Source organism: Manacus candei, unplaced genomic scaffold (genome assembly GCF_025592945.1).
Source record: "Manacus candei isolate 608988 ecotype Guabito, Panama unplaced genomic scaffold, ASM2559294v1 h1tg000023l, whole genome shotgun sequence".
In the NCBI taxonomy this organism is placed as follows: Eukaryota; Metazoa; Chordata; class Aves; order Passeriformes; family Pipridae; genus Manacus; species Manacus candei.
Genome location: NW_026138071.1, coordinates 14611064 through 14631032, shown reverse-complemented (window position 1 = coordinate 14631032; position 19969 = coordinate 14611064).

Genomic DNA, 19969 nt, shown 5'->3' with positions numbered 1-19969 from the left:
ACACCTTTTTGCTCTGTACCCCTGAACAAAAACCCCACCTACAGAAGAGGTGGGGTTTTGGCTACCCTGGGTAAAGGATGGGTGTGGGACATCCACAGCTGAATCATGAACTCACAAGCAGCTGTTTAGGCAACAAAAGGGGAGGAAGGCATAAGCCCTTTCAATAACCTTTGCATTAGTCATTTTTTCACCAGAGGATAAAAAAAAAAAAGAAAGCCTACACATATTCACGAACATGTCATTCAACGCCAAGTAATTCATGCTCTGGGAGGAGTTTTGTTGATATTTGAGTGGGCCAAGATGTTTTTCTGAAGTAGCCAATTTCTCTAAGGCCTACTTAGGCATTGTGCCATTTTTATAGCGCCAGACCATGGGGAAAAGGCACTGCATCCATTCACCAGTTCATCCATACACTACCAGCTTATGAGCTCATCTTATAGGCAGCCTCAGTGCCATGCGACAGAAGAAGAAAGGCCCAGGTCTTAGAGCTAGGAAGAAACCTGCAGGACCTCAAGCCATTGGCAGGGATCAGCCTGGATTTGAAAGATTACACAAGGATAGGAGTGAAACTAGGAAAAAGATGATAAAAGCCTTCAGAGTATGGATCACGACTGAAACCTCCTATTTAGAGATCTCCAACTTGAAGCTGACCTTTTTTATATGGAAAAGGTTAGTGGGCAGCATGTTCTCTCTTTAAACACACAAAAACTGCAGAAGTTTTTGAACATGGTAGTCAGCTCTGCCCTGTTAAAGAGAGAAAGTATAAAAGATGATCAACTATTTCAGCTTTCAGTCAATAAGGTAACCTGAACAGCTTCGAAAAGCTAGAGTGGACAAACATAATTCATTTTTCAGAATGAAGACCCTCAAGAATACATTCAAAGATGATGAGAAAAGATTAGATGAGAATCAGGCAGATTGTAAACAAAAACACATGGTGATATTAGACATTTAATAGTCTCTTCCTGTGCTGTGCCAAGGGGGGATTGAGCACCCAATTACATGGCACACAATGGAGGCAAACTGAACATTCAGCAGTGGCTTTTTTGAGCTTGTGCCACAGAAAGCTTCAACAGGAGACTGCCAATGCCATGAACATAAGATGTTCTCTGTCCTTGTACCATATTTGTATTGTACCTCTGCTGTTCTTCAAGGAATGGAGAAACAGGAAGGAGGAAATCACAGTCAGCAAAAGAGGAACCAGTCACAGAGCTGTGAACAGGGAATTTAACCACAGGCTGGTGAGCACCATCCACCGTGTGGTGTCGCACTGGTGGCCAGCCACAGCAGAAAGGGAGTGATTTAATAGCTTACATGCAGACAAATTATCATTATGCCAGTACTATACTATTTGCATTTTGTTTGGGGCAGAAGCACGCAGCTGACATACCTCATTCTCCTTTTCCTTGGAACTGAATCTGAGTTCTTCAGCTTCACCCCATCTGAGAAAGAAAAAACAGAAGGAAGAGACATACTGAAGTCTAAATAATGAGATCAGGTAGTAAATCAGGGAAGTTTGAACAAATGTAGCTAATTCTGTCATTATGTGAAACAAAACAAATGTTGATTCAACTCTAATTTAGGCTGGGGCAGTCAGAGACAGCTGAACAGAATATTTGTAAGAGTAAAAGCAATATTTCTGCTCAGATGCAAATCTGTTGCAGTTTTTAAAACACAGTTTTAGCACGAGAAATGCTGGTAAAAAGGGTTAATTTTCAGCATTTTTCAAATTACAGCACAGTATATTAAGAGAAATGAGTGGCAATTTATCTGAATATGCAAGGCTGTAAACTGGAGCAGTTCAGCAGCTGCTCCAGAGGCAGCTAAACTGTCTTTGTGAGGAGAGAGACCCTCCCGGAGAAGGGTGAAGTGGACAGTCATGCATAGGAACCACTAAAAAGCAGCCTTGCCTATAAGTAAGCAAGCACTGCTAGAGCAGACTGAATAGTGGGAGTCACTAGCAGGCAGCCTGGCAGTCTCTCTCCTTTTCATTTTCAGAAATACTGGTTATTTGTTGATTTTGACTTTTTAAAATGTTGTTTCCTTCCTGATGATGATGTGATTTGAATTCATCTGCATATTTGATTTTCTCCTTGTACAAGTTTAATTAAGTATATACAACTAAAAACTGGCATCAGTTTATCCTGTGGAATTTGCACCAGCAGGACACCTTAAATGCTCCTACTGCTGCTGCCTTGCCAGACCTGAGGACTCCAGTCCCGGGCACTGTCAGGCCAATGCTGTTCACCAGTGCTTTGTTTCAATAGAGAAATGTGGTGCATAAAAGGGACAACAAAGGCAGCTCCTTTTTTGAAGAACACAAAATAGATTAAGCTGGTCTCAGCTGAAAAGGATGCCATCAATTTAGACAGCAGCCTGCTCTTTCAGCTGAAAACACGGGAAATGGAGCAGCACAAATGGGTGAACTGCTTGATTCTCCAAAATATTTGTGAGATAATTAATCTCTGCTGCTTGCTTTGTTTGATAGGGGACCAGCTTACTGCTCCATTACATGCAATGATGTCACTGAGGAAGGTAGGCATTTTCAAATGAGAGAGAAACAGAATTTATTTTCTGTTTAACACAACATTCTTTGTGTGTTGAGAAGTGAAAAAACAAGCTGTCCTTGTGTTCATGGCTCCTCGGCACTGCGGCACTGGAAGTTTAGAGGCAAAAGAACAGTTGTAAAATAGAAAGTGAGGGCAAAGAAAGCAGTGCCAGGCTTTGATGGAGAAAGTACTACTGTAAATATACCTAATGACTAGGCATAAAAAGAGGTACTGAGTGATTCCTCATGCTCTTGTGAGCTGAAAGCAGCTTGGTGAGAAACCTCAGGGCAATCATTCCCAAGCTTGCTGGAACATCAAGACTTTGGGATAATAGTGTTGGCTCCCCTGCTAGAGCACTCCCTCCTGGCCAGTGTATGCATTAGTTTTAAGAGGGCAGTTAAGGAAAATAGTACAACCTTGTGACTGAAGGAAGAATAAACCCACGATAATAAATTCAGCAGAGGGATTGTCAGGACAATTGTCTTGCTGTGACAATGGTAGCACTTACCTTGGACATTTTGGTACAAGGCAGCTCAGGCCAAGAGCATTAAAACTGCCTTACTCCTATTAGAATACCAACTTTCAGCTGGAATGGAGAGGATGAGACTCCTGGTACACAGGAAAGTAAGAAAGACAGAGCTAAAATGCCTGGTTTTGAGTCCCTAATTTGAGTTTTTCTCCTGTGTTTGAATTTTTCCTTAAATGGCTAGAGATCATTTCTGTCTTATTCCCCCAGTAAGTTGTTTAAACTCCTCATTTATTACTCAGTACATCATTCAAACTCTCCAACTCTCAGAGCAGAAAGCACTGGGTTTGGATCTTCAGTGGCTTTTACAGAAAGCTTTTTAGCAATTATTTTGTAGTCAACTAAAGTGTATATTTATATATCAGCCGAGTATTTTCTAAACATTTTGTTATAGTTCTAAACAGACTTCATTGCAGCTTCTAACCAGCTTCTAAAAAGCATTAAAAATTAAAAAGGGAAAATTATTTGCCTGAGATTAATTTTCCTGGTGATAACATGTATCCCAGAATTGCCAAGTGCTCCTGCATTCCGTAGCTCTTACTTGACTTGTATGGCACTGTTGGCTGTGTTAAAACAGTCACACTTGAGCCTTGTCAATCTTGAGTTTTCAGTCAGTTATGTTTTGACTGGATTAAAAGAAAATATTTCTGATTTTTTATTTTTTTGCCCTGTCAACCCTTTATATCTCACTCCATCTTACCTTGTACTTGCTCCTAGGACTCTTCAAAATGTACTAAGTGATGGAGCAAGACTCCAGAGGCAGCAGCCCAGCTGCTCAAGCATCTCTCAGACTTCTGGAGTGCTGACCTGTGATGAGCTGATTCTATTCAGTGCCTCTGTAGCAAGTTTTGTTGCAGTGTCCTCAGCCCTGCAAATCCTGCAGGTAGTCCCAGCATAGGCCAGACAGGGTCAGCAGTGGGTCCTAGAGTCCTCACCTACTGCAGACATCCCTGCCTCATATCCTGGAACACAGAGGCTGAAGCTGTACCCTGAGACCTGGTGACATCATCTCATTTGACCTACCACATATGGGGACAGCAAAAATCTTACATAGACAGCATCTCTATGTGAAAGCCATTTGAAATTGCACAATACTGAGTTCTAATCTAAGGAGAGCTGGTAAACTAAGCAGGGTGGATTAACAAGGCATTTCCTGATCTGACCCAGCCTAAACGTGTCATTGGCAAAGGACTAGAATGTGCTGTTTGTGACCTTTGCTTCCAAATGCACCTAAGCACAGCCTTCTTTTTACCCAGCAGATGGCCAACTGTTCTTTCTAACACAAAATAAACCTAAGCAGAGGCTTTCTCACTATCATTTATAACCCTGCAGATGGACACTTTAAAGGAAAGGCAGCTTGGCTAAAACATAAACCAAAAGCCTATGAAACTTTAAATTTAAGGCTTGTTATTTTGTGCTCTGTGGTGGATCTTCTTTTTATTCAGACAAGTATCCTTGAGTAGTAAAATACATGCAAGGCCTCTGGAAAGTTTAGCCTGTGCTCCAGGGATTTTACTCCTCCTCCTCCTTCTCCTCCTCCTCCTCCAGGTAATTTACTTCTACCAGGAGTGCCAAAGGCTGCAATAACAAAAGTGGTAGGCTTTGTATCCCTGGAAAAGCTTAGAAATATTGAGCTTAATTACAGGAGAAAACATAAATAAATGCTTTGAAGTTTTGTTCAGTGGAACTCTGTCTGCCATTCCCTGATGCTTTCCTTTCTCTGAAAATACTTTGATATTCCCAAGGGCACTGGTGGTTTAGCTGGACCCAGCTGTGCCCAGTGGTTGCAATTTTGCCTAATGCCTGTGACTTTAGGTGGTCAGAGGATACACCTAGATGGGAATGTGAAAGTCTAAACTTGAGCTAGTACTTTCTCCAAAATTTACATTCAAGATTAACCCAGCAGCTCAGACATGGTGCTGCTGTAACATACTGTAACTCATCCAGAGGAGATAGGTGCAACTCACATGCTTAGAACTATCCCTAGTGGTTTGTCTCCCACCATTAACTTGTAGACAGTAGGTAGTTACCAGCATGGGCAGGCTGGTGGACAGGCATCTTCTTGCATCAGTAAAGGTCCCACAATGACCAAATGAACTAGCTAATGGAAAACAAACTGGGGATGGAAACAACAAACTTTCATCCATTGCTAGGACATTATGCAGTTTAACACGGTATGGCAACTGTTGGCAGATGTTCAAAAGCTGGAGCATGGGGTGATTGAGAGGCTTAGACTGATCAGTCACAGGCTTTGTCAGCTGACATCTCCAGGAACTGAGGACACAAAAGACATCAGTTCTTGTCCCAGACCTGCTCTGTTTGCAGTAGTTTTCCCTCTTCTGCTTTTGCTGTAACTATTACAGCCAGTGTTATTCAATCACCAGAGAGGTATATGTACACCCCCTCAGAGGTTACAGTAGAACAGAGATTACAGAAAACAGTTTCCTGCTTTATTTTTCATAAATTCTATAATTATTTGAGTTACTGTTTTATTATTCCTCATATGTAGCCAGTTAGCTTTTTCTGTCTGAAAATCTCTTGAATAATAACACAGCGAAGAATATAAACTAAGAAAGTATCACTCTCTTCTAGAAAACTAAAAAAGCTGGCATGAATCTTAGGGGCAGATAAAGTAAATAAAATAGCATTAACAATCTTAGCAAAGCATTCCAGATTTTGAAATGACAAAGCCCTTTTTAAGTAAGCTTTTTGCATTACTTAAACATTGACTGCAATGTGTTGTGCAAACAGTTTTAGTGTTCTCCTCTTACTGCACAGGAGGTTGTGCAACCAGACCGCAATACACACGTTACTTTTTGAAGACAAGTTTAAAAAGCACTAAAGTATTATACAAGTATTGTTACAGAAGCAAAAGCCCTTTCAAATCATTCTAACTGCTCATTTCACAAGAAAGGGAGGTTGCTTAAACTCTGTGTCATGGTATATTATGCATGTAAGGCATTAAAAAATAACCTTGGGAGACAGAAGGACTCCCTGCACCAGACAATAATGGGTGCCACAAGTGTTTGCCTTTCAGAGACGGCAAATAATACTGTAAGTTCATGTACAAAAGTATGTGCAAGTGGGCTAACAAATGCCAAACAGGTGGAAAGAAAAGTTTCTGGCATGGAAAGCAACTAACCTGAGGGAAACTTCTGAAAGAGTAAGGCCGAGTGTGCTTCTCTCCCCTGCTAATGTTCTCTGCCATTCTACCTTGGCATCTGTTACCTTGATATGCTTTTACTATTTCCTGCCCTGCCCCAGGTGTCTCTAAGCTTAGCACTTGATTTTTGGCACCCTTTTCCCTATCTTGCTTATGCTTGTTTCAGGCAACAACAGCTGCATGGAATAAATCCTTTGGAGTTTTATAGAGCCATTGTTCCTAACTCTGAGAGTGCTCCTACACATTTGCAATATTAAACAATCAAAGAAAGAAGCTAAAATTAATAAAAACATAATAAAAAGGCAGAGCTAAATACTGATATACAGTGAAAGCAATTGGAAGTATGCAGGTACAAAAATACTTCTTTGATTAGCATGTTAAGAAGGAATGATCATTTTTAGAGGAAGAGCATGCAGTACTTATTTCATCCACCAAGATCAGCCACTGTTTGCAGTTTTTTTAATCCAATTTTGAATAAACACTGTGGACCAGAGATGCTAGATTCACTTTCTTCATTTTGCAAGTAAATATCACTTTAGGTCCTCTTGCAAGCAAGTGACCAATCCTCTGGTGCGTGCTGGAACAGCCTCAGCAATGATGTAGTTATGCTCAGTCTATAGTTGCTCCAAAGGGAGAGATTCCAGCTAAAAAACCAAGTCCTCACTCTTTTCTATCACACCCCCTTTTTGCAGAGGAGAAGCCTTTGGCATACAACTCCTCTGGCAACTCCACGCCAGCTCAGAGGCTGCCTTGCAACAGAGCTATACCTTGGAGTCCGTACTGGACCTTATTATTGGGAAAAAAAAGATAATGGCTTGGCTGTAGCAGAATTTTCTCTGTAGTCTTTTTTTTTTTAATTATTATTAATTGGGTTGCCCATAAATCACTAACTAAAAGGAACAGATTCTTAGAACAGATGAATTCAGAGTTACCAGTCAAACTTGCTATTTTAAATTTTATAAGAAAGAAAAGAAAATTACAGAAAACATCTTTTGATAACCTTGCAGATTCCACTCATATAGCCAACTCCTATTTTGTGAAAAGCTCTATGTAGAGTGTGCATTTTTATATTATCTAGAACTTCAGAACACAAGATGGCAGTGTACATTCTAGTGATTCAGGCTTGGAGATGCTACTCAAACTGAACACATAACATTTTATTCAGGCCTATATTAATCTGGTCATGTAATTTTGCTATGAGAGATAAACTTAAAAGTGTTTGTCAACAGCAGACCTAAAAGTATTTGTCAACAGCAGAAACAAATGCAATTTGCCAATAAATGAGTATTGCATGAACAAGTGTTAGGTAAAGCTTAATTCAAGATTTTATTGTATACAACAACACTCTGGAGACATTAAAAGTCTCTTATGGAACTCCTGAACTGCAATAACAAGAGGGTATCCCTTTATGAAGGAATGGAAGTTGGCTCAGTTGTAAGAGCTTCCGAGCAAAATTGGCTGCTGGGGAAAAGCACATAAGAGAGCTGGCATCCTGAAATATTTGAAAAGCTCAGGGCTCTCAGAGGAGTAGTGCAGACCACTGACGTGGAACAGGCTGAACAGTATCTAAAATTGAACAGGTGCCTTTCTGGGAAAAAACTAACACAGCAAACAACTGTTTGGCACAACAATTCAGGAAAAAAAACACATCCACCAAGAGGCATCAAGTTAGAGGATAGGTCTGTGGCTGAGGAGAAAATTGCTTAAAGAGCTATAAGGAGTTGGACCTTTCTGTGTGTAATTTCTGAGAAAGTTCACTCAGAGCCTCCCTGGGTACCAGTGGGCAAAGAAAACTCCAGTCTCTTTTGTTGGGTTGAGTTGAATATTGGAATAGTAAGTGTAGCTGAAAAGTTGTCTGTCTTTCTGCTATTGATTATGCAAACATGGCCTTGCTACATAGTAAAAATAGCCCTAGGAAAAATAGTAATATTTCAGAGTATAAAATAATCCTAGAAGTCACTATCCCTATGGGGTGCCTAATGCTGACAGAATTCTAGGCAGTCCTGCTTTCTCCCTGGGGAACGTTCAGGTGACATTTCCTCCCTGTACCTAAGCTCATGGCACTAATGGGCAAGTCAGACTGACCCAGGAGATCAAAACTCGGCATCAGGGTTCATAATTTCTGGATACAGCTCTTGATTTGATATAGTTATTTGGAATTAGATAATGAAAAAATATATATTTCTCTCAGACAGGTGTGATAATAAGTATTTTCTCTTTTTATCTCTAGAATGGGAATATTTTTCATCCTCTATTGTACTGTGCAATGGAGATCCTCACGTCAGTGTCAGTGGAGCATGGCATATAGACCTTGACCAGTGTTTCTCATAGAAGGTGGAATTCTGGGAGTCCTGGTCCCTAAGTCTACTTTTCTTGTAGTCATTATCTGTGTGAAAAAATATCTCCCTGTTCCCAACCCGTCAGTCACAGTAGCTCCAACGAAAAGTTGTCAAATTTTTCATGGTGGTCCACTCCTGTCATTACAATTGGATCAATTGCTGCTTGTTATTGCTTTATGTTCCCACGCATAAATCACTGGGTTAATACCAAGACTTCTTTTCCCTCTCTCTTTCTGAGTTTGCATAAGATTGAATTTGGCATTGATTCAAATCAAATAATTCAAATGCCTGGTATTTAAACTAAGGCTGGGTGTGGGTTCGTGACTAAAATAAAGTGTATTACCTGGCAGTTTTAGTCATTTGGTCTATTTGTCACAGTAGATTACAGAAAGTGTGGCATGCACAGAATTATGCATGCACTTTTCAGCCATCTGAAATGGAGGATAAATTGAACATGTCATAGTTCTAGGACAGTAATTTATATTGAGTACAAGCTGGGAAGGGACCAGAGCCAAGACCTCAAATCTAAATTACCTTGAGTTCCAGGGAAATTTTAATCCAAATAAAAGCTTCAGAGCTGTTCATTATATATTTAAGTGAACCAACAAGAGACCTTGTCTCAGAACTCACCCCCAAACTAAAGAATTTATACCACGCTTGAAGCTTTATACCTAAATCCACAGATGCTCTATACTGAGTATGATCACCAAAGTTCTCTGTATGAAATTATTGCCAACTGTCTGTTGTAACCACCCCACATATCTCTTTTGGCTTTGTATATATCCCTGTTTATCATAAATTAACTTTTCCAGTCCTGTAATAGTTCCTTACTGAGAGCGTGTTACGAGAATTCACAACTCACACTCAAACTTTTCATACAGGGACTATTGAAGTTGTGCTTATTCAATATTTGACTTGCAAAGTTTCCTCTTCCCTTTGACTATCCTGGAAATTACCTGCATTTGAGATTTCTGTGAATGCAGATAACACTAGTAATGTCCAGGGTTGAGAGGAGAAAGGAAGATATTTTCTTTTCTTTTCATGGCCTTCCCTACAGTCTGTTCCATCTTCTTTTCCCTCTAATCAAAACCCAACTATTTGTTTTATGGCAGTAGTCATCTCATATAAACATTAGTGAAATCCCCTCTTTAAGTAAAATAGTTCTTACTTTTCTATTCAGAATCATTCCTAATCCAATCCTCTTTTACCACTTATAACCAATTTCCCACAAATCAAAATAATTTACCGTTTTTTTGCAAGAGAATGTAGCTGTAACAGGCCATCCCAAGATTAAGCCCTTCCTCCCCAGTGTTTTACAAAAGCACCTCTTTGACCTGACCCCACACAAATCAAAATTCATTTCTTTCCCATAGTCCAAAACAACTTCTTCTCCCCAAAATAAACTCTTCCCTTGACATTAAATTGTAATGACCCTTGCAAATTCAGAAAGTCACAGTGCAGCAGACTGATAGTAGTGCTAGAGACACTTTAACCTTTTCATTTGCTGCAAGTATCATCCCTCTGCCTGTCATCAACCCATAATGTAAAAGGTGAGGTCTGGACTATGGGGGGATGGAGCAGGAAATGTCAGCAGACTGGAGATTGCTACCTTGTGGTCCAGCAGAGGCACACAGAGGCTCCAGCTGGGGCTTCAGAGGTGTTCAGAGCAGGGAGTTACTGGGGAAAAGGATATTGGTGGTTATCACTACCACTGATACATGCCTCGAGCAAACACCGATGTTAATAATGAAAGCAAAATTTAAAATTGGCAAAAGTAGTACTCCTGTGAAACATGCTAGCAAATGGTATCTTTGAAGCCAAGCACTTAGCAGGATTCAGGAAAAGGTTATACATACATATTCATACATTTGTGCAGGGAATTAGATTGGACCCAATAAAAATTCGTAATGGATATAAATGTTCACAGTTCAAGGCATAAATCAACCACCAGCCTGAGGTTAGAAAATAACTTCCCCTACAGTCGAGCTGTTACATAATTATCCATTATAGTTGCAGAGGGGTGAAAGGAGGTTGAAGAATAGGGCAATTTTTTCAGAGACATCTGGGAATTACTATTGGAAGACGACTAATTTAGATTTTATCTGGTAGGGAAGTTCTTATTACATCAAACAATGTAATTTAGAATTAAAATGTGATTTATTTTGTATTTTTTACTATTAATGTAATCAAATTCATGCCTGGGGGTAACTACAGACCTTTCCATTATAAGCCAGCCAGAGTTAGTGAAATTCACTGTGCTGTGTTTTCTCACTGAGTCTCCTTAAAAACAGCTTCAAATTTTGAAAAGAAGTCAGGCAGAGTCCCAGGAATTAACTTTGTCAAAGCTAGCCAACTAATACAGCCAAGTAACTGTCTGTATTAGCAGAGAAAAAAATTGCATGTATGAACTGCAGCAAAAATCTTGTTCTGAAAAGTTCTCATTTTTGTTAAGTTTGCATAATAACCTATTAAGACTTGCAGAGGTCCTGAACATCACTAATTATAGGATGGGGGCTACTCCAGGCTACTGGAGTTATCAACTCTCCTAAGCAAAACATACACATTCAGTGGACTTGTTTCCACCAAGCAACACACCTCCAGCTTTTGTTGCACTTGCAAACAGTCTGTGAGCTAATGTAACACACACTGCACACTAGGAAAAAAAGCTTTTGTGACCTTGCAAACAGAGAGCTTGATTGAAAATCGGATTCTTAATCAATTGATTAAGAAATTGCGAATTAATACAGGCAACCATTTATGTTTCCTGCACTGGTATAGTAGCTGCATTCTGCTATAGTTTCTGGAGCACGTGTGATACACTTACTGCAATTACAACAGAAATTATCATCACAATAGATGTGGGGAACTGAGAAACATGTATTAACCACATTTTCACAAGAAAAAGGAGTGGTTCTTGGCATCAGTCTCTCTTAAGCATAATTTCTGTTCCTAGTGAGCAGTACTAGAAATATTGCACAGTGATTGCTCAACATCTGGAAGGTTCTAGGGCTACAATCAACAAACACTAAGGTCTAATTAAAAAAATCTTACTGTGTAAACTTGAGTGATTTGTTCAGACAGATTTATAAAAGGAATGGCTGAAGAGAAGACAGCAGATGTAGTATATTTTTTTAAAGGTTTCAAGTCATATTTTGTAAAGATTTAACTTGAAAAATTAATTCAAGCTGGCTTTGCTGGGGAAGCCGTGAGTTGCTGTGGACACCCATCCCCTGACAGCAGGCAGTGACTGCCCAGCTCTGTGCCCAGTGCTGTAGGTGTTGGAGGCAGGATGCTTTGCAGGTTCTGGTTACCAGGCTGCTCATGTAACACAGGGTCTGCAGAAGTAATGCCACTGTTTTATGGCTTTCCAGGAACAAACAGGGCAACTCCCTTAAGCACAATTACCTCTTAACAGTGGCAACCTTATCAGCCCTACAGCTGAATCCCAAATGAGGATTGGGATTGGTTGGGGTGGGTCATGTTGGGACCATTTGACACCAGTCTTCTGCCAGTCACAAATGCAGTTCTGTCGTGTCTCCTGCTTCCTTATGTCCTGCTGCTGCTACTACTGACGCTGCCAACAGCAAGCCATTTCCCCGGGAAGCTCTCTCAGGCTGCTTACAGCCCAGCTGCCTCGTTCTGCCAGCTACCAAACTGCTGCTCCAGCTCCCATATAGGCTTCTCCCTCTCAAACACCCTTACAGTATGCTGGAAACTCTGGCATATACTGGGAACCTCAATACAATGTTGCAAAGACATATGATATATTGAACTGTGAGGAGATGTTTGGGGTGTGATAGATATGGGTGTGAGGGCTGATTTTTTTTTTAAATTATTTTCATCAGGATAATAAAGTAAACTTCAGAATGCTGCTGACATTTACAATTGTACATCTCAAAAAGCTGCAAATACCAATGAAAAAAGGTTTATAGATGGGGTGTAAAGAAATGTTGCACTCGAAAGTAATGGTTTTGATCTAGAATAAGGCAAATTGATAGATAGTGAACAAATAATCCAAATAATACTTCTATGGAAGAAATAGCCTGAAAAATATGAACTGGAAAAGAGAGTGATGGGATTGTCCTTCTCCTCCCCTGGCAACTAGATGCAGGACATGGCAAGGCAAAAGAGCGATGTCATTTTGGACTCCCCATGAGCTGTAACAGCATCAAGTTAAGTAATTTTCTTTTTCATTTTGGCCTAAAATATTCAGTTCTATCCACAACACTGTGAAAAAGACAAAAAATAAATGAGAAAGAGTTCTGAAAAAAAAGCCAGGGAAACAATCAGTGACTGGAGGTCAGATTTATTTGGAAATATGTGTATATGTTTAACTTGTCCAAAACTTTAAGGGTGAATAAGGGGAACTCATAATGAATGACTTTTTCTGGAACAAGGTACTTAAAAATAAAAAGTAGAAAAAAAGGGTTATCAGGCTGCCAGAGATACCAACACTGCTTTGTTAGCTGCTGCTGCTGCTGAGCAGGTCCCAAAAGAGTGCATAAAAATGAGAGTTGCATTTATATTCTAAGAATCCAGCTTATGTTTTGTTTTCTCAGAAACTCACTCCCAGAGGTTTGTTTCTACCACATGTTTAGATAAAAAGTAAGGACACTGCTCCTCCAGAGCAGTGCTGAGGATCACAGCAACTGTTTGACATTGCTTTCTATTCAAATATAGTCATTGTTCCTCCCTAGGCCTATATGTTAGCCTCTCACTATCACACACCAATGGGGACAAGATGAGGAACGAAGCTAATGGGTGGCAACACCATGTACATAACGATGCATTTAGAAGAGGAGAAAGAGATGCAAGATGGGGAAAAAAAAAAAGAAAAAAACCCAGGCAAAATACCAACAGAAACATGAGGACTTCAGGGTTTCTGCACTGCTGACTCTTGCCTTCATACTGAGACATAGAGGACCTGTTGACACTGGAAGCCAGGCTGTAAACTTGGCCAAGGTGTTGGCTCTGCTGCCTGGCCAGTAGTGAGGCTGCACAAGCATTCTGACACAGCCTGGGTGTCTGCCCTCCTGCCTGATCCCATCCTCACAACCCCCAGACAGCTCAGGACAGAGCCAGCAGGCTGCCTGCATGACAGCCCTGTGAAGGAGACCCAGAGCATCCCACCCACGTGTATGAACTCTTGCAGAACTGTGTGAATAGACACAGCAGGTTGCTTGGATTTTAAACATGGTAAGGACAAACTGCCTGCTGCAAAATACATGGGGCATGACAAGAGGCTGAAGGAGTAAACAACATATTATATTCTCATGTCATGGGACTACCAGGATGAAAATGTCAACAAAAAAAAGAAGGCAAGAAAAAATAAGGGGCAGTAAAGCAGCCATCTTGTCCCATTCGCTTTGAAAATCAGAACAGTAAGTAACTTGGGGTCTCCTCTGTTTAGCAAACACTTTTGTTACAGCAGAGGACATACAGAATGAGGAGTTAGAAGATAAGGAAGGTATTTCCTAGAAGAGATTATGAATGTATCATAGATTAAAAGCAGTTTCAGCTATGAGTTCTATTTGTATAGAAACTGCTAAAATACTTTGATAGGACAGATATTCTACCCAATGCTTGTGTTATCTTGCATCAGAAAATGGAAGTCAAACAGACCTCAGTATTATTCTTGCTTTCATACTTTCTGGATTTTTTGGATATGGAAGGGGCAACAAAAAAAAATCCATGAGCAATTATAGTGTGCATTTGAGAAATGTCTAGGCTGTTAGAGCTCCTGGGAGTGCTTGACAATATAAAGGGAAAGACATGCAGGATCTGCGTCAGCTCAGTTATGGCATAACTGTATTCCAACACTTAGAGGATGGTGGGGAGCTCAAGAGCATACCAAACATGGTGTTCTGCCAGGGGAGGTTTAGGTTAGACATTAGGAAGAAGTTCTTTACAGAGAGAGTGACTGGGCATTGGAATGGGCTGCCCAGGGAGGTGGTGGAGCCACCGTCCCTGGAGGTGTTTAAGAAGAGACTGGATGTGGCACTTAGTGCCATGGTCTAGTAAACAAGGTGGTGTCAGGTCAAAGGTTGGACTTGATGATCTCAGAGGTCTTTTCTATCCTGGTTAATTCTGCGATTCTGTGATTCTAAAGCACATGATGCACTTTAGACTCTCTGTAGTATGTTTATTTATAGTTAGTCTGGCTTCAGCAGAATCACAAAACTACATCTTTTAAAACTCTTCCCAATATATCCAGTACAATGCAGGCTGCAAACATTTCTATTCACACAATTTAACCTGTAATTTAAATAGTTATATATACAGGGTCATTAATTCTGGAACAAGCTCTTTCATCTATTTGAAATTATTTTAATATTTAATTCTAGTTACTCTATTCTAGACTTATTCCAGATTTGTCTTGGTTCCAGAAGGTCATAGAAGTATCTTCCATCAGACATATAGATATTGTAGTATGCCCTGGGTAAAAAAAGATTTAGGATTCTAGTTGGGTTAGGAGCACAGCTTGTATTATTTATTATCTGCAGATGCCAGGACATTAAAAGTTTCAATTGTTTTCCCACCAAACTGAAAGGCAGGTTGTTAATACAATTACCTCTATATAATTGGAAACTAAATCAATGATGACTGTGTGATTCAAATGGTACTTTAAATAATTTCACTTTTATGATGCTATTTTGTTGCACATGTTATCACCAAATAGCTTATTCATTTTCTTGGCAACTGTGATTTGAGTTTGTGTCTTTTTCTGTGATGGAAGAACCACATTTTCAACCTTTCTAGTTTTCTGGGACACAGTGGGCATTGCTTTTAAGTATTTAGGCTGATACACATTAACACTGGAAGTCCATAGTCCGTAGTGAGTGAATCAAGAGGGAAGGACTGGGTGGATTGTAACTGCCCTCAAAAAAGGAGTAGGCACTAGAGGTCTTTGGCAAGGCCTTTAAAGGAAAGCAAGAATGTGGGGTAGACAAGCAACACAGAACTGTTGCGAAGAACTTCCCCTACTCCTTTCAGAAGAGCATCCCTAGTCACTGCCTGTTTGCTTTTGGTTTTAAATATTTAGACAGGTAATAGAGAGAAGGGTCACAGACTACTGTTATCACATGGGAGTCACAAACATTAGTGTTTTATCAACACTGTTTTCATCACAAATCCAAAGCACAGCACCATACTGTGAAGAAAATAAACTCTATCCCAGTCAAAGCCAGTACAATCTCCACACCTTATTCCATACCATTTACATCCTGCTCAGATCCCACTCTATCCAACAGATCCTCATTAAGCACCTTCCCCTTTCTCATCCTTTGATGTAGACACAGATATAATTTCCTCGGTCTATGAACCACCCCTGTAAAATGTCCATAAAATGTTCATGAAATGCCCATTGAGTTCATTAGTCCAAGATGTTGGACTACAGCTGTTCTGGTGGTCACTCAGGACAGGAGAGATGGTGTGTTGTGTGGAATTACTGGGCACCAAAGCCAGCTCAGGTTGGGTCACTGCTGCACATGCACCACTTCTTGTAAGCCTTGTTCTCCACTGGTAGTGGTTCCTGCTATAGCAATCCTATAACATGCAACTCAGATCATAGTTTACAACAATTTAGAGGTATATACATTATAGTTTCCATCTCTGGTTCCTTTGGACACCACAGTATACTCTTACCCTTGCCTCTGCTCCAGTGTGAACTTATCCACAGACCCCAGTCCCTTAGGGGTGGATCTGCTCCAGTGTGGACTTACTCATGGGCCACAGTCTCTTCAGGGGTGTACCTGCTGTGTTGTGGACTTATCCGTGGCTCCAGATGCTTTGAGGTGTTTCTTCTCCAGTGTGTCCTTATCCCCAGGCCACAATCACCACAGGGTACACCCTGCTGTGGTATAGACATATCCATGGCCACAGACACATCTGCTCTAACATGGTCTTATCCACAGCCATGAATACTACAGGTTGTCCTGCTCTTGCACTTATCCACAGGTCGAATCCCTTCAATTCAAACTGACACTGGAGCTGCAGCCTGTCCAGCCCAGCAGCACAGAAACAGCAGTGATGCCCAGGCCATGAACCAGCCTAGGCACATTGCCATGTCTGTTATCAAAATGCTCCCAGGCACAGCTGGGTAAGATGATAAGCCCTACAGCAAACAGCAAGAGCCAGAAAAAAAGGCACTAACAAGCACTAGATTAATGCACAGCAGGGCAAGCCCCATGACAAGGACAGCACCTTGCAAATTAATAGCTAAATAGCACTAACAGATACAAATTCAGTCTAGCAAACTCCAGTCAAACCTGTTGTTACCTCAAACCCGTTGTTACCTCAAACCCTTTAAGCCCCAAGTTGGGCACCAAAAAGGACTGTGGGCAGCTCAGCCCCACACAGCCACATGTCCACTTACCCCCACTGGGACTGGGGAGATAATTAGAAGGGTAAAAGTGAGAAAATTTGTGGGTTGAGATAAAGATATTTTAAATGGGAAAGCAAAAGCTGTGCACACAAACAAAGCAGAACAAAGAATTCATTCACTGCTTCCCATCAGCAGGCAGCCGTTCAGCCATCTTCAGAAAGCCGTGTTTCATTACATGTAATGGTGACTTGGGAAGAGAAACACCATCACTCCAAATGTCCTCCCTTCCTTCCTTCTTCTCCCAGCTCCATATACTGAGCATGACATCATATGGTCTGGAATATCCCTGTGGTCAGTTGGGATCAACTGTCCAGCTGTGTCCCCTCCCAAGTCCTTGTGTACCCCCAGCCAGCTCCCTGTCAGGGAAGCCTGAGAAACAGAGAAGGCCGTGACACTGTGCAAGCACTGCTCAGCAATAGCTAAAACATCCCTGTGTTATCTTTTATCTGTCTTAATCCATTGTTCTCAAGAATTTTTCAACTTGAAAGGAAATTAATTTCTGAGGTTAAGTCATTCAGCCAGAACAAGGTAGAAACTCTGACAATCATGCATTCAAAGCATATCAATGTCAGTTGATTCTACAGGATGAGACAAGTAGCAGCAGAAGATAAACCATTCCTGATTCCTCTGAGTCAAATTTAAAATTGAGCTTTCCTCAGAAAGATTAAGGGTCTATATTTTACTTGTCCATGTTCATGTACAAAGTCTTACCACTTCTTGTATTTCCACTGTTCCTGGGAATGAAATCATAACCAATACTTAACATCTGGGATGTGGGGAAAGGTTGTGGGTATTTGGTTACTAGTACTCTAGTACTAGAGACAGGGTTTTCTCCACGAACAGAAGAGAGAACCATTTACTGTACTTTAGACTGCATGTTAACCTCATCTAACTTTTAGATGGTAAGGGTTAGAGAAGATGAATTCCAGCCATCACGGATGAGAACATACCACCTTATGCCAACAACTAAGCAAGGATCTCTGGTCCATCCTATGACTTTGAGATGTAAGAAGGGAACAGAGCTTGTGTCACATGTAATCCAGATTCTGGGGTGCTTGGCCTACATCTCCTGCAGAGCTCTCTGTAAAAGAGAGGATGTCACCTTACCACTGAGTGAAAAATAAATTTTGGTTCACTAATTCCTTTCACCAATGTCTTTCTAGTGACATCACAGGGATAAATTTTAAAATTAAATTCCTTATTAAAAATGTAACATCAAAGAAACTTTAGTCAAAATCCCAGATCCTCAGAGTCACTTCCCATTAGTCACTGGTTGAAAGTTCAAGAATTCAGTGCCTGAAATTGACTGAAACAAGTCAGCACTTGTTTCTGACATTTTTCAGAAGCTGGAAAGTTGTTATTCCAACAGATATTTTCTTCCATTGCCCTTTTATTTGAATGTATCCAAACCAGCAAGGTTTTAAAAAAGTTTATTTTCAGCAGTAGGTGGCACTATGAAGTTTCAAAATTATTACAATATAAAATAAAATGCTAAGCACATACATTACTTTAAAAAGAACATGAAAATATATTAGAAAAAAATTCTGATAATCAAATTAATACTTTTCTAAATTTTACAATTAACAAAAAGTCTAAAGCAATAAAAAGTTCTCTATACTCTTTGTAAAGTACCACCATAGGTTGTTCTTGAATGTACTGTTTCATCTACTTTGAATTTCCTGAAAATTATATCTATCTCATTTGCATATAAGCTTTAATATTGCAATAATGACTGTCAATACATATAGACTAGGTATGTATGTTTTATAAGGTAAATGAATGTATACCAACAGGAATACACCAAATTGAAATGCATTTTGGATTTTTCTTGCTTGGTCAAAAGTTTATATTTACAAGCAGAGACTAAAGCATTACTATACCCCACATAATCTCCAGGATTAGAAAGATGTTTCTTCAAACTTTTTCTTCAAAACGTTTTCTTCAAAACTTTACGACACAAAAATCTATAAAGGGCAACTAACAAAACAAACCTGTGTTTTCAGGTATTTCAGGTTGCCTAATGAAAAAAATTAACAATATTGCACAAGTATTGAGGGTACTTTGTTTCAGAAAGTTCTCAGCACAATACACCTCGTTCCTCAGTGGCGTAGGGCAGGATAATGCAGTGAGATGTGGTATTTTTATTAAGCTGATTTTTGGATGGCTGCCTTCTGATTAAAAATTAAGGGCTGGTCTGCCTGAGCACACGGAAAGGAAAAAAGAAATTAAGCAAGGAACACAAATGAAATATATAGTCAATGTTCTTTTATCTGGCCTGACCAGGAAGTGTCCTTGCCTTTTTTTTTTTTCACTCCAGGCTTCAAGGAAGCTACTTGGCTTTGCATACTATTTCTGCACTACGATACAACCTAACACCTCAGATTCATGCTTGCTTTTATTTTGCTTTTTAATAAATAAAGCATGTAGAAAAGACACTTTTATAGCTTCAGGACAATTTTTCAGGTACTTACATTGTGTATTACTCATTTTGTGCTAACGTGGTCTGCTTACTGTTTCTTTTATAAAACTGAAAAAGTCAAATGCTGGTACTTAATAAAAACATGTTTTGCAAGGAGCTGGCAGCAAAAGGTTTTTTAACTTGTGACAGCCTGCTTCAGTTTCTCCAGAATCTCCAACAAGAGTCCTTTCAGTTGGGTTCAGCTGGGTTCACTTTTAGACCACAGAATAAAGTGGTACTACAAAAATAATACGCGGGAATATACTTAAAATTTTCCTGCTTGTTCGCCATTGCAAATGATTCGTTGTCGCCATGCATTCTACCTCCATGGAATCAAAGCCATAGCATCATAACAGCTACTTCAATATACCTGCCTCATTCAGCACATCTTCTGCTTAGACCTCTGTAAGATGTTTAGCGGCTCTGTGGAAGGCTCCCACTATATCTAGTACAGTTACCATATATGCATATAAGAAATCTTAAATTTCTTTTCCCTTCCAAGGGATATATCAATTTCATATAAATCTTTGGGTAGACATCCGCCTCCAACA